General features: G+C 41.9%; 1 long non-coding RNA gene across 1 annotated transcript; it reads left to right on the top strand.

Moving 5' to 3' along the window:
- Positions 1-3309: 3309 nt before the first annotated feature.
- On the top strand, positions 3310-13456 carry LOC132681907 (uncharacterized). Its single transcript, XR_009611312.3, has 4 exons — positions 3310-3543; positions 4725-4844; positions 12621-12683; positions 13333-13456. It is a non-coding gene; the product is annotated as an uncharacterized LOC132681907 (long non-coding RNA).
- Positions 13457-15260: the final 1804 nt, after the last annotated feature.

Raw genomic sequence — 15260 nt, 5'->3', positions numbered from 1 at the left:
GTCAGTAAAGATGAGAGTCTCTTCCAAAAGCTCCTCAGCTCTTCTTCCATGTTTCCATCCCGGAAGACAAAAGATAACAGCAGTCTCCATGTTGAACTATTACCAACATATGCTCTGTTATAGTGTGTTATCTCCTTTGTTGCATTTTTCATTCCCCCTTTTTTCTCTTCTGCCACAAGCTCCGTGTAACCAAGTAACCCACAGCATAATTTTTTTACATTTCTTGGCAACTTCTCCTTTGACTTCCATTTTCTTGCAAGTTTAAAACAAATGATTAGCTGTTGGGATCAACAAAATTTCCCTCAGCATCTCGTCTCCAGGTATGTCCTCATCTTCCTTATGCATCAATACTTATTAAGAGTTCACTTGTAGCTCAACTGATTTCAGCAACGTGGAGATATTTGGTGATTCAGCAGAGGCAGAAGGAATGTGGTTGGCAAATGAAGTCATAGCATGACTTAGCAATTCATTTTTATCCCAAAGCAGGATTCCAAAGCTGATATGCATTTCTTACATTCCGGAGAGAGACCCATAGACCCAAGATAAACACCACCACCAACAACAACAACAACAACACAAAGGGCATAAACCAACCAGATGAAGGATTAGCCAGCTGAATGATCATGACTTTATTTCCCAGTGAGTTCAAGGCACAGATTCCTAAAACAGATGATCCTACTCTCTCCCAAACAAAATCTCCATTCATTAGACCCCATCTCTTACGGGTCAGGGGTCCCTTGGAAGCTTCTAAGCACAGTGAGTTAAGAAAGTGTTGGCTTTGTAAGCCAATAGTGCTGTGATGCTTAATAGCCACTACAGTACTTTTCTTTTGAAAGACCTTTCTGGATGAAAACCACCGATATCTGTGGGCTAATCTAAATTGTAAGGTAAGTTAGAAATTGTTAGTTGTTTCACATCAGTAGGAAAAGGTGCCCATTTACTAATTTTGTCTATTTAGTTCACGTTCCAGAAGGAGGATCTTATTTTATAGAAAGAGACTGTATTTTTAAAATGCATCCTCACTTTGCCTTTCCCAGCTGCATTTGGCTGAGATGGCATTTTAAGCCTTTCATTTTTTCCAATATTGAGGGTTTTCTCCGAGGCACTTTTATTTCTAATAAGCTTTTCTATGCCCTCTAGTGGATGTTTTGTTTCCAGCGTTTGAGGCAAGGTAATGTGCAATTAGGGAGTAAAATTTCGCCTGTGGGGGATAAAGGAGTAACTGCTGTGCACTCATTGTAGGATTTGAAGTGGTTTCTGGAGCACCTTCAGAGAACGGGAGATTCTAGAAGTCTAGGCTTCACCTCACCTTCCACAAAGACAGGTTGCAAACTTCCAATTTATCTTTCCAACCTCTTTTCCTGTGCTCCCCAACACAGGGCTGTGTGAAATTCTGCCTCACTTAGACTACATTGGATAGTTTATTATAAGAACTGGTTATTTCAGTCTGAAAGTTGACAGAGAAGAGCCTATTTCTGTCCTTAAATTCTGGATCCTGGAGAAGAAGCTTTAAAATTCACTCCTCTGAGAAATGGAAAATGAATTGTGTCCCTTTCTAAGGCCACCGAGGACAGCCACGTGGCATTTTGTGGGGCCTTCTTGTTTTCTGGTCCAGTCCACGTGGTTGGAATCACGCTATTCTCAGGCTCCGGCTTTCAAAAAGCCAAGGTGATTTGAAAAATACGTTCTGAGATGTAACAGCTGCAGCCATGTGGTCAGAGGCAGATTTATTTTACTAGAGCCTCCGGGCCCTCATTGCGCCTTCTGTAAATTTCGATCTCTGGTAATTATTGGAAATGACACCAACTCTTCTTAATTAACCCCTCTGACATAAACAGAAGGTGTGCTTCCTCCGTGAATTTCCTGCAGAGGGCTGCGCGTTGGGATGGAGAAGATTCCATGGCTCGGCTTTCTCATCCCCCATTCGCCAGTACTGAGACTAAAATGACGAGATGGATTTGTTCAGGCTGGAATTTCTCATCAGTCTGAGAAGAAATGCTATCCGGTGCTGATCCAGGGGTGGAAGAAAGGGCCAGTTCTAAACAGGGAGGCAGTACGGGACGTCACAAGCGTGTCCAGGGCAACCGAGGTGTGGCCGTTCTCTTTTCCATAGTTCTTACACCATATTTTCAAAAGAGTGCTGTTTTAAATGTTTGTACTATGAGATAGATCACACACACACACACACACACACACAGTTTACTATTGGATAATGAGAAAACAAGAACCCTCACACCCACTACCCTTACGAGGCAATGTCAGTCTGTTTGATAAATCAGTGTGTAAATGTTTGTCCTTAACAGCACCGTAAGAGAATTCACTTCTCTCCATCTCCTCACTGATACTTTGCTTTGCCCAACCTTTAAACACTCACCCAACCTGACGGGTGCGAAATGGCAGCTCTTTGCACTTCCATTTTGCATTTCCCTAAATTCCAATGAGTGGAAACAGCTTTCCACATACCTGGTGGCCTTTCATGCTACTTCCAGGAAGTCACTACCTACGTCTTTTTACTTACTGTTTCTACTGAATTATCTGTTTTATTCACTTGGAAGAGTTTTGCGCGTATTCTGGGTATGTAGGGGCAGCTGTTTCTACAGCAAGTATCTTCAGAGACAGCCTCGAAAGACAGTTGAGGTTTGTCGTTTTGCTCTCTTCATGGTGTATTCGGATGAATAGAAGCTCTTAATTTTTTACATAGTTGAATTTATCAATATATTTACGGTTTGTAACTTTTCGTGACTTGTGTAAAAATCCTTTCCTTTTCGGGTGTTTAAAGACAGGCTCCTTTACCTTCGAAAGTGTTACTGTATTATCTTTGATACTTGTCGCAAAGAAAGCTCACGGCCTGGCAGCTCCCCCTAACTCATGCCCCTCCCCCCTTCCCGAAGGTAGCTACCGTGGGAAAGCGTCTGCTCAGTCGGCAATTAGTTGACCCACCTTTGCATGGAGATGGGGCCACATGACCCGCTCTTGACGATGGAATATGTGTAGAAGTGATATGGCACTGTTGCAAGAAGTGCATGCCTTCTCTCTTTCCTTATCCAATCAGATACAGGGACTCTGGGATCCTGGGACTTGGTGAGGCCACAGATAGAAGGCACAGAAACGCTTGAATCCCTGCACGTAGGTAAATAGCCTGCCAGCCAGGAACACCTATGTTGGGCAGTCACTTGTGCAAGAAAAGGACCTCTGTTGCGTGAATCACCATATTTGCGGACTATTTTGTTTCATCAGCTAACATTTATTACCCTAACCAGTATGGGAATTGCTATCTTGAAGTGGGAATCCCCCCGCCCCTTAATAAACTGTAAAATTTGTAGCATTGAGGTAATAGGTGGGTGGCAGGCAGCAAGGAAAACAATAAAACCAGACTGAAATACGGAGAGCTCTATTCCCTGGTAGCATAAAACGTGGCCTGCTGTAATCTTGAAAGCGTATCTGATGCCTAGTAAATGTGTGGATTTGCAAGCAGTAATTGGAAGGAGCTAGAAATGTTGGTGTGTTGGTTTCTTCTTATAGCAAAGTGCGAAAAACAAAAAGGTGAGTCCCCACAAGAAGTGGCTGGCTCAAGGGCAGAGATGAACGGGAATGGAGAGAGTCCAGGAACTTGCACGTTTGAGGACTGGCAGAACTGTATCTATGCTGTAAAGCAGAATTAGAAGTTATAACGGAAAGGACTTTGAGCAGCAAAGGTCCCGCAGGGGTTCTCAGTTACACGAAGGGGTTCGGCTCTGTGGCCAAGTTTGCATTAAGGTTCTTTCTTTCCACTTCGAGGTTACTTTGTAACATGGCCTCGAGATACCTGTCATTGCATTTGAGAGAGTCAACCGTGGGGGGTGCGGAGCAGAAAGTAAAGATACACATCAAAGAATTCTATCCAGGGAAGAACTAATGTGGTTATTCATACATGGGATTTACTGGAAGCAAATAGATGAGGAATCTAGGAAGTATCTGTGGGAATATCTTGCTAAATAAACTGAAGGCTGGTTTTAAAAAACCTGCAACGGGGTGCCTGGGTGGCTCGGTCGGTTAAGCGTCCGACTTCGACTCGGGTCATGATCTCACGGTCCGTGAGTTCGAGCCCCGCGTCGGGCTCTATGCTGACAGCTCAGAGCCTGGAGCCTGTTTCAGATTCTGTGTCTCCCTCTCTCTCTGCCCCTCCCCTGTTCATGGTCTGTCTCTCTCTGTCTCAAAAATAAATAAATGTTAAAAAAAAAAAAATTTTAAAGCCTGCAACTATAAAACAGCTCTCACGTCTCCAAACTTGCCCCAGTAGGAAGCTGGCAGTGAACATGAAGCACCCTCAAGGAGTACGTATTCCTCCAGCCCATTTCAGATGGGGCCTTAGGACTGTGGTTCTCCAAAGTGTGGTCCCCAAACCAACAGTTTCATTGTCACCCAGGAATCTGTTAGAAATGTAAATTATCCCGACTCACCGAATCAGAGGTTCTAAGAATGGTGCCTAGCAATTTGTATTGTAACAAGCCCTCCGGGGAATTCTGATGCTTGCTAAATCTTAAAACCCCTGGGGAACAGTGAAAAGGAAGTTTCTTCTAGAGAACAGAATTGAGTCTATTCCGGAACATCACAGCCAGGGAAGAGGGTTTTCACAATGTCTACATGGCAGGGGTTCAACATTCCCATGACTATTGTCTTCTTCCGTTTCTTTTCTCTGAAGGAGCTTTTACATTGATATTATCTTTACTTTGTTCTGTATTGAGGTGGGGATGGTCGGCAGAAAACCAGTCTTTTAATTCCTGAATAGCCAGATAATGAGGCTCTTACAACCAAACCATTTGGAGAGAACTGTGATCGGTTATTGCTGATGGAATGTGAGAAAGGTGAGAAGATTCGGGGGGCACGCGGGTGGCAGTGGGGTGGCAGTTGGTTAAGCATCAGACTCTCAATTTGGGCTCAGGTCATGAGCCTACATTTTGTGGGACCGAGCAGGCTCTCAGCACAGAGCCTGCTTGGGATTCTCTCTCTCCTTCTCTCTGTCCCTCCACCCGTTCACACACACACTCTTTCTTTCTCTCTCTCTCTCTCTCTGTCTCTCTCTCTCTCTCTCTCCCTCCCTCAAAATAAATAAATAAACATTAAAAAAGAAGAAGATTCTGAGGCCCTGGGCAGTGGAGGCCTCACGAGGTGAAAAGTCTTTCGGTCCATGAATCACTGCATGGATAAAGCTGCCTTCTGACCAGGAACATCACTGATTTTTTTAATGAGTATCAAACTTGTATTGTCTTAAGACAATTTCTAGTTCTATTTCCTTCATGGTTATAATCTGTTGCATTTTTCATTTTTTCACAAGTTCATAACTTGTTTTTATGTCTTAGATGTGTCTCTTTAAAAGGCCATACGTTATATTAAATTAAAGGGTCGTCTGAAAACCTTGCTCTTTTTAACTGGGATATTTAGTCTTTTCACATTTAGTGTGATTACTGACATATTTGTGTTTGTTTTTCCATCTCATTGTATGGCTTCTGTTTGTCCCACTTTTCTGTTTCTTTTTCCCTCTTCTTTCTTGATTTCATTTAAATTTTATTTATTTATTTATTTATTTATTTATTCATTTATTTACTGGCTGGTTGACTGACTTATCTTTTATACCTGCCATGTGACAGAATTGGTCTCATCACAATCCTTGGCCTACGACAGATTCTCAACACCATTCTATGCAAAGCCTTCCTTCGTATGATCCATTTGTTTGCATGCTAAGTTCTACAATAAACACGTGTGACCTAATTGTGCGACTGTTTTTGCTTTTTCCCCCATTCTGTTTTCTATCTCCTTCTGAAAATCTGCTCATGTATATGTGAAGCCTCCTCAGTCTTCAATCCAGGGCCCTTTTACACTTTTCATTTTCTGGTTTCTTTGGGTTTCTTTGGTATCATTCCAGATAGTTTCTTTCTTATCTCATTTCCAACTCCTTAATGGTCTTTTTTGCTGTATCTAATCCCCTATTTTACCAATCCATTAATATTTTTTTTAATTTTTTTTTTAAGTTTATTTATTTTTGGAACAGAGAGAGACAGAGCATGAATAGGGGAGGGTCAGAGAGAGAAGGAGACACAGAATCTGAAACGGGCTTCAGGCTCCGAGCTGTCAGCACAGAGCCCGACGCGGGGCTCGAACTCACAGACTGCGAGATCATGACCTGAGCCGAAGTCGGCCGCTCAACCGACTGAGCCACCCAGGCACCCCCTTTTTTTTTTTTTTTCTAAGTTTATTTATTTTTGGGACAGAGAGAGACAGAGCATGAATAGGGGAGGGTCAGAGAGAGAAGGAGACACAGAACATTAATATTTTTTTATAGCGACTTACATTTGTTATTTCCGGAAGTCTTGTTTTCCTAAATTTGCTTAATCATTTTATAGTCTTATCTTTATCAGTCCACTTCTTAGAACTTTCTTAATTTTTTGAACAAAATAAACATTCCATTTTATAATCCATGCCTAATATTCCTCACGTAGGAAAATCTGACACTCTGATTCTTCTATCCTCCAACTCTGATGTACTTCACCCATTGTGCCTTTTGGTTGGCATTTCTTGTGCTTTCTTTTTAAATGTGTTTCTCATTTCCTTGGAAACTTTACCACCAGGAATTCTTGGAGACCTAGGTGAAAGCTGTGTCCCCTCAGAGAGGTTTTGCATATGTTCTGCCAGTTGCCTGGTGGTACTACCCATCTGGAAATCACTTTAAATGCAATTCTCCACTTGAACTTCAATTTAAACATGCAGATAACAACAAATGTACATGAGGGCTTGATGCTGACTATGATTTCTCAGGGGCAGATTCATTTTCCTTCTGCCCGGTGTCAAAGTAAATACAGGCTATTTCACACACTGCTTCCTTCGGCTTTGTGTCCTTATCATTCTTCCTAACATGGAGAATGGAGCCCATTAACACGCTGGTTTTCGCGAGATCTCCTATTAGAATCCTTACTTTTTCAAGTTTCCTACATTATGTCCTGTCTCTTATAATTAGGATGACCATGTACCACTCAAGATACTTTTAAGAATAAGAGTGGGTGCTGTTAATAATTACACCAAGGCAACAGGCATTAGCCAGGATATACGATCACCCTACTTATCCAAACACAGATATCAAAACTTAGGCTCAAAAGCACCAGATACTGTTTAGAAAACTGCTGTTTTTGTTGCTTGCTGACCTCTAGTTCCCTAGCTATATATTGTATTTTGTCCTTTGTGGATTTTTTAGTTTCTTACCAGCTCAGTGAGCATTTTTATAGGTGCTTACGACAATACTTTGTTTAGCCATTTTTGTCGTTTCCAATTGGAAGGTTGCGCAGTAGATTTAATTTAGCATGTTACTAAAAACAAGTCTTTCCCCTCTTCTTCAAAGGCAATACAAAGACTCGGTTTAAGCATGAATTTTTCATATCCAGAAATTGGTCAAATAAGAAGTGGGATTATAAGTAGATATTTCTTATTCTCAGAGAGGCTCCTTTGTGTTGTTGTTCCATATGTCATACCTTCTAGCACATTGCTAGGAGCTGGAAACACAAGTAAATGTGACTGTGTGTTGGAGGAATTAAAATCTCACCAGAGACAAAAAGAATGCACGGACATGGAAGACTGGTAATCCAAATCCTGTGTAATAAAGTGCTCAAAATGCCTCATGAATAGAAAAGAGAGGTGGGAAGCTTGTTTTCCTAGGCTGGATGGTTGGAGAAAAGTTCTCAAAAACTAAACTTCAGCAGTGCTTTTGTGGATGGCTAAAAATTGAATAGAGGCCTTAACATTGGCTGTGTTTTAATTCTTTAGTATGAATAACATCTGGGTTTGGGGAAGGGAGAAGCTCTATTAGTTAAAATGGACTATGTGAATCAGAAAATGTTTTGCAAGAAGGTACTTTGTTTTTTTGATCCAGAGAGCATCAATTGTGATGCACATGTAGATTTTTTTTTTTTTTTTGGCTTTCATGGTGTACGATTCAGATATTTATAGTGTTGCCTCTGATAATGAAATAATACTAAGTATTAACTGTGGTATTGATTGTCTCTTATGTGGATTTAAACAGATAAATAGGGCATTTAACCATATACAATTAGCACCCTAGGATATTTCTGTGGCTTTGCCATTTAGAACACCCTTCAGAGTTATCAGTGAGAGAGATTTAGATAATTATATATGTTCCTGAAATAATCCCTTTGGATTAAGCTCTTTAGAACATAACTAGGGTAATAATAAACTAAAATGCAAAATGAACTGGATAAACATTTCGCTGAGATTTGGTAAGTAAATGCAGAGTAGCATAAATAATCACCCTAAAAGGTACATATCAATCATGCAGCTAGTTTGCACGATTGTCTATCTTTGGAAGCAGACTTGCTCACTTACTCAGGTTTCTGTCTCCAGGGTGTAGCACAGAACTTTGCACATGGTATAGAGGTTCAGAAGATGCTGGTGTTAGTTAACCTGATTGCATTTAAAACTGATATTGAGTCCTAAACATGAAGGCATTCCTCCATTCTATAAATCCCTTTACTTAACCAGCAGCAATATAAATAAAGACTAAAAAAGATTTTATGCATGTATGTTTTATTTTTCTGTTAATGTTCCTGCAGGGTCTTGTGACTAACCCCCCAAAAATCATTTAGAAGCATTAAGGTAGTGTCAGCGAGCATTTCTAGAAAGAAAAACAGTTCAGGCTACGAGCATATTTTCAAATCAAAGGAAAAAAAATGATATGCTACTATATAATCACATAACATATACTCTTAGTTCATATGTGATCACAGAGATAAAATAAGAAGGCAATAGGGCAACTTCAAGGAACTCAGTGGTTTAGGTACACTTAAAAACATCCCACTTTCCTAAAACCTCCCAGAGGCACTCAAGATTACAAAAATCAGAGAATGTTTTACCTGCACTGAAATCAGGAAATAACTCTGGCATCATACTACCAACCTCAGAGACTTTCTTCTAGTTATGAAGCATTTAGAATAAATTGAAAGAAGATGCCAGGAGAACTCTCGGCTCCCCAGTGCAGAGCACACGCCAAGATGTGGCCAGGTAGCAGAGGGCAAGTGGAATAACCCCACTAACCTCCCCCTGCTCAGTAGCCAAGAGTTCTTTGTTGTCTTTTGAACAGTCATTCTTTTAGAACCTCCTGGTCTGTTTCAAAGATGTCTCTGAGAGTATTAATTTATAGGTTTTTTTTGAAATTTTCTTATGCTCCCTACGGTGTTTCTGTTTCCCTGAGTGCTTTTTCCCTGTGTGTTCATTTTGGAGTCTCTGATCCCTACTCCAGGCTTTCATCGGTCACCTTGTTATTTGTGGCTGACCGCTCATTCTGAAGAGGAAGGCGCTGAGAAGCAGGGTTGACAAGGGGGTCAACTCGTAGGCAGCCCCGTGGGTGAGCAGGCTGAGCTATTCCCCAACTGTTAGCATCGAGTATTTTCTCTCCTTTTATGTAAGTCAGGAGAGTGTAGTAGTTCTGCACACAGGCTCTGAAGTCAGATCACCTGGGTGCATGAAGAAAGCCATTCTTCCACATCAGGAATTTGTATCGGTTATTGCTGTATTTTCATTTCCATAGAGAAGAATGCACGAATCTTCTGCTAGGAAGTGCAAGCACGAGTTGCCCTTGGTAGCAGAGCCACGTCTTTTTATCCAGTACTTGGCACCTCGCTTTTCTGCTGCCTTCAGTTTTGTCTATTGTCCCCAAGAAACTTCCTGCTTCAACCTCCCCCGAATGAAGAGCCTTGAATTCTGGTGTGGGAAAGGGACAGTCGTCGGTTTGCACAGGAGAAGGGAGAGTCTCTGGAGATGCCATTGTTTCTTATTCAGGCTTTAAACCAAACCTCCTGTTGTCAGTCCCATTTACAACCATCCCTGAGAGGGAGCTAGTGGTAATTTAACTCCTAAGCATTTTGCAGTTAACCAGAGTACGTCAGCCTACCTACAGATTCCCCGCATTACCAGCTCTGTTTTTGTCTGGCTTCACCACTCAACCATGGGCTCTCAGCTTCCATACCTTCCAATATCTTTATACTTATGTTCCTGTCATTGCTCTAGTGTCACTTGAGGAGAGGAGGAGACTCACCTCCATGTTTAAATTAAAATCTCCCACATTTTAAGTTTTTTTAATGTTTATTTGTACTTGACAGAGAGAGAGACAGACAGACAGACAGACAGAGCATGAGGGAGGAAGGGCAGAGAGAGAGAGAGAGGGAGACACAGAATCCGAAGCAGGCTCTAGGCTATCAGCACAGAGCCGACGTGGGGCTCGAACTCACGGACTGCGAGATCATGACCTGAGCCGAAGTCGGATGCTCAACTGACTGAGCCACCCAGGAGCCCCTAAAATCTCCCATGTTTTGTGGAAAGCATTAATGAGAAAGGCAGGAATCCTCCACACGGATACCGCTCCCCAACCTGGTACACGGTACAGTAGAATGTTAGGGAGAGGCTCTCCCACTGTTAGCAACACTAGGACCGGGCGAAACATAGGATCCAATGTTTTCAGGCTGGGACTATAGATGAGGTAATGCTATAAGCCCCACGGTCACCCAGGCTCTCTGTCCAGAAATAATTTCCTGACTGTGGTGCAGAAATCTGAAGTCTAAGCAGAAGACAGCAGTCCTGTGGTCCCGTTGATCTAAGGAGACAGAGGCCAGAGTTTGGCATTGTTGAATCATTTGAAATATTTGGAGCAGAGCACCAAGGACAAAGAAATCATGGGGAGCTTAGGGGCCCCCATGCAGATTTCCTGTGATTCTTGGGTCAAGGGCGATGTTTGCAAGGGAGACTACTTGATATTCACCAGTAAGATGCTGTTATGGCATCAGAGACACCAGTGGTCAAGCAGGGCGAGGACGTCTGGCCCAACCAGGGAAGAAAAATCTCACTAACACTCCATTAACGCATCTTGCTGAGACGGCAGAAAGCTGTGTCTTAGCTGTAAAGACCATGCCCCAGAGTAAGGTCTATTCTAGACATGCTTTGACAAAAAAAGCCTAAATCCAAGTCTGGACAAGACCAAAGGAGAAACAGAATTTGGTATTTGGGTCCTGCTGTGTTAGAAGGGTATGGAAAACATCATGGACTTTTCACAAACCTGTTCTTTAAAAATTTGTAGAACCGAGTCAACATAATTTTAAAGTGATTAGCAAGTAAATGCTGTGTCTACTAGAGAAAAGTCACCAATCTTCAGAGGACAATAATAGAATCTAGAATCTCTACAATGATGTACTCACAATATCCGGTATTCAGTAAAAAATGATTACACATGCAAAACAGAAAGATGTGTCTCACAGCCAAGAAAAAAAAAAAGCAACCAGAAACCAGCCTCAAAGTCACTTTACATTGTTATTATTGTTACTTGAGTCAGTTGCTCTTTAAGAAACCACTGTGGTCAGCTGTGTAACAGCCTTCCAAAAATGTCCTTGTCCTAATCCCAGGAACCTGTAAATATCCTACATTACACAGAAAAAGGGATTTGAGGATGTGATTCAATTATGGATTTTGAGATGAAGAGATTATCCTGAGTTACCCAGGTGGGCCCAAGGTAATTGCAAGAGATACAATAAAAAGAAGTAGGAGAATCAGAGTTGGGCAGAGGAGATAGTCACCTAGAAGCACAAATCAGAGAGAATTGAAGATGTTGGCTTTGAAGATGGAAGGAGCAGCCATAAACCAAGGAACGAGGTGGCTTCTAGAACTTGGAAAATGCCAGGAAATGGCTTCCTTCTGGAGCCACCAGAAGTAAGGCAAGACAGCCAGTCCCTGCTAGATTTAATAGACAAAGATAATAAAGGAGCTATGTAAATATGCTTGAAGAGTTGAAAGAAAATGACTTATTTAGTGAGTGAGAGGAAATTTCAAAAGTGGAATTAAATAAAAACTTTATAATCAAAAAGTAAAATAACTGAAATAAAAACCTCTCAGGGGAGTCCCTTTGATTCTCTTATGGGCAATTTTTATCAGCCAAGCAAAAACTAATAGACATTCAAGGAGACAGGATCCCATGACCCATAAACACAGGCAAAATGGCAGACAAGAGAAGCAGACCCAATGGTGATATGACATTGGAGCAAATAGATTGGGACTTTAAAATAACTGATTATTCAGTTCTAGAAAATGTAGGGAAAGGGACAAAACAGATCAAAAGACAAAAACAACAACAAAAACTACTTCACAGAAGTGGTAGAATAAAGAGAACCAAAAGTACATTGTATAAATTTAAAAAAAAAAAAAACAATATCTGAAATCAGGAATTCGATGCATGAGTTTCATAGCAAATTATCTATAGTACAAGCCAGGATTAATGAAAGATAAATAGAAAATATTCAGAAGAAAGTGCAGAAAAGGAAATAGAATTGAAAGAAGACAGATCAATGTGCATAACAAATGTAGTTTCTTCCCAGGAACTCGGTAATGAACAGGGCTCTCACCCTTCAGGGATTTTTGCCTTGCTGGCCTTGTATCATCTGATATCATCTGGACTCATTGTATAGTATCAGGTAGATTGTATTGAACGGTGTTCGCTGGGAGGAATTTAAGAATGAAATTAGCACAGGAAGTGAGCATTTAGCCTCAAGTGCTACGTGGCCTTGTCGTTATTAATGCCTTGTTCTCCCTCTTCTCAGAGCTCTCTAGGGGAAAGTGAAAATGCCCTGCCGTAGTCCAAGAAGATACACAGAGGCACTAAGGTGGGTTTGTAGAAGCATGGCGCAACAAGGCCAGCTCGTTCCCCAAGGCTGCAGCTCTAACCCTGTGGGTCACAGCAATGGCCGTTAACCCTGAAGAGTTAAAGAACAAAAATTTGGCCCATACAGAAAGGATACTCTGCCAGTACTTACACTCTGTCTTTTCATGCCTTATTTGTGCCTTCCCAAAGGAGGAGGAGGAGCTAAATGTAATCGGTGGGTCTGTGCTCAGAGTAGCAGGGGAAGAGACAGTTGATGGGTTAAAGATCTTTACAGAAAAGTTGTAACAAATGAAAGCAGAAGGGTGTTAGACTTTTAAAAGTCACCACTGTGAACACCCTAGTGGGTCCAGACAATAAGTAATGATGGGAAAACTATGAAGGGCAAAGGAAGTTGTATCTTTATGATACAAGGATCAGGCCGATACATCCTGAAACCCCTGCTCAATCGTTAAATGGAGAGCAGTCAGGCACTATACCTCCTGAGGTGGAGTCCTGTTTCTGTGAAAAGAAAACAAAGGAGGAAGGAGAGGAGGCAGGGAAAGAGGGTGGAAGGGAAAGAAAGGGAGAGGAGGGAGGGAGCGAGGGTGGGAGAAAAGAATCTACGTCTAATCTAACCTCCAGTTCTCCTTTCTAATTTACACCAAATGCAGGGCATGGAGCCACATGACAAACAGCCGAACGGAATTAAAACGCAATGAAGAAGATTCCACAGGGCAAATGACTCAATCCCTTCAGTAAATAGATGACAATAAATAAAGGAAAGGGGAACTCTAATAGATGAACAGAAATTTGATAGACCTATCAACCACATGTAGTGCATAGACCTTGTCTGGACCCTAATTTGAAAAAGCCAACTGTATAAAGACATGTTTGGGGTAGCCAAGGGAAGGAAAATAAGGATTGGATATTAGATAATATTAAGAAATAATTTTTTATTTTGTTTGTTTTTCTGCTTTTTGAAAGAGATCAACGTTGAAGCATTTATAGGTGAAACTACTATGTTTCCTAGGATTTGCTTTTAAATATTCTAGCAAAAAAACAAAAGGGTGGGGGGAATGGATGAAACAAGAATGGCAGGATGTTGGTTACTGGTGACATTCAGTCATGGATATGGGAGGTCATTTTGTTACTTTTTCTACTTCTTTGACATGATAGGGGCTCCTGGGTGGTTCAGTCGGTTGAGCGTCTGAATCTTGATTTCGGCTCAGGTCATGATCCCAGGGTCGGGGGGTTGAGCCCCATGTCAAGATCCATGCTGAGCATGGAGTCTGCTTGAGATTCTCTCTTGCGCACTCTCTCTCCCTCTGTCCCTTTCCCCCGCTCACACTCTCTCTCTCTAAAATGAAAATTAAAAAGAAAACATTTTTAAAAAAATTCTATGATCGACAGTTAAAAACAAAGTGGAGGGGTTACCGCGTCGCTAAAGTTTGGAACAGTTTTTTCTAGATTCCCTGCACTCAAGCGCATTGGGCCTGACTTGAACTTAGATTCCTCATATGGTGAGAAGACCCAGCAGCTCCCTCTCTGGCAGACAGTCAGAGCTCTGCTCTTTTGTCCCCGTACTTTCTTGGCCTACAACTATGAGACAAGGTCATTCGGGTCCTATTCTAGTCTTGGGAGTATCATCAATCTCTTCTTTTGGCCTCAGTTCCAAACACAATTAGCCCAGAACTCTTTACTTTGGAAAATAAGACTGACCCTTTGAGTCTAATTTAGCTCGGATCTTTGCGATTATATTCTATCAGCAGAACCCTGGAGGACAGACTGTCATCTGCACCTGACCCATACCTGCAGGGAGCAGGGCCAATAAAAGAATAACACAGCTGAGTGAGCAAAGGTATTTTGAGGATAAAGGAATATTATGCATGTTCCCAAACTAAGGTCGGTTATCCAAGGTAATAGAAATGTTAAAAATTTGAGAAAATGGGATTCAGTGGCAGAGTAAAATCCCTAAGACAGCAGAGTAAGGACCAAAGACACAGTGGAAGAATTGAAATCAGAAAGAGAAATGATTTACTGTTCTGTACATTTGTGGGAAGAAGGAAAAGGATAAAAAAGATTCTACAGAGACAGTTGAGACACACATAAAGGAGATTCGGGTGGCTTTTTTTCTGGTGGGTAAAATCTTTGAAATAAGAAAGAATAGAGACAGAAAGGGGTTTGCGTCCCGGGCTAGAATAACAACAGCTGTGGTACAGAGGCTGACCTGTCCACACTTTGGTGAGGGCGGGACACTGGGGAGATGGGAAGGAGAGCTACCCGGCCTTCAGGTTCCCAACGGGCCTCTGAATGCTGTTTCATGCTGTGCAGCCAACGTGCATGAGGAAGTCAAGCCCTCCAGTCAAACAGCTCATTCCTTATGCTCTGGAAAGGCCCTGGAGACGATGGCTCAGAAGGTGGGTGGTGGAGACAGTGCCATCATCCAGAAACATCCATGTGCGGAGCCATCGGCCTGCCTCTTTCTTACCCCTGCAAGCCTGGCAGAGGCTCCCGGCGCACATCTTTACTTAGGTCTAAGTCAGATGTAATGTTCTAGAAGAACCTGAAAGTCACAAACAGTTTTGCTCTCTACACATGG

The sequence above is a fragment of the Panthera onca genome, chromosome A1 (assembly GCF_046562875.1).
Source record: "Panthera onca isolate mPanOnc1 chromosome A1, mPanOnc1 haplotype 2, whole genome shotgun sequence".
In the NCBI taxonomy this organism is placed as follows: Eukaryota; Metazoa; Chordata; class Mammalia; order Carnivora; family Felidae; genus Panthera; species Panthera onca.
Note: the sequence above shows the minus strand (reverse complement) of the source record. Positions and strands in the feature narration are given on the sequence as shown.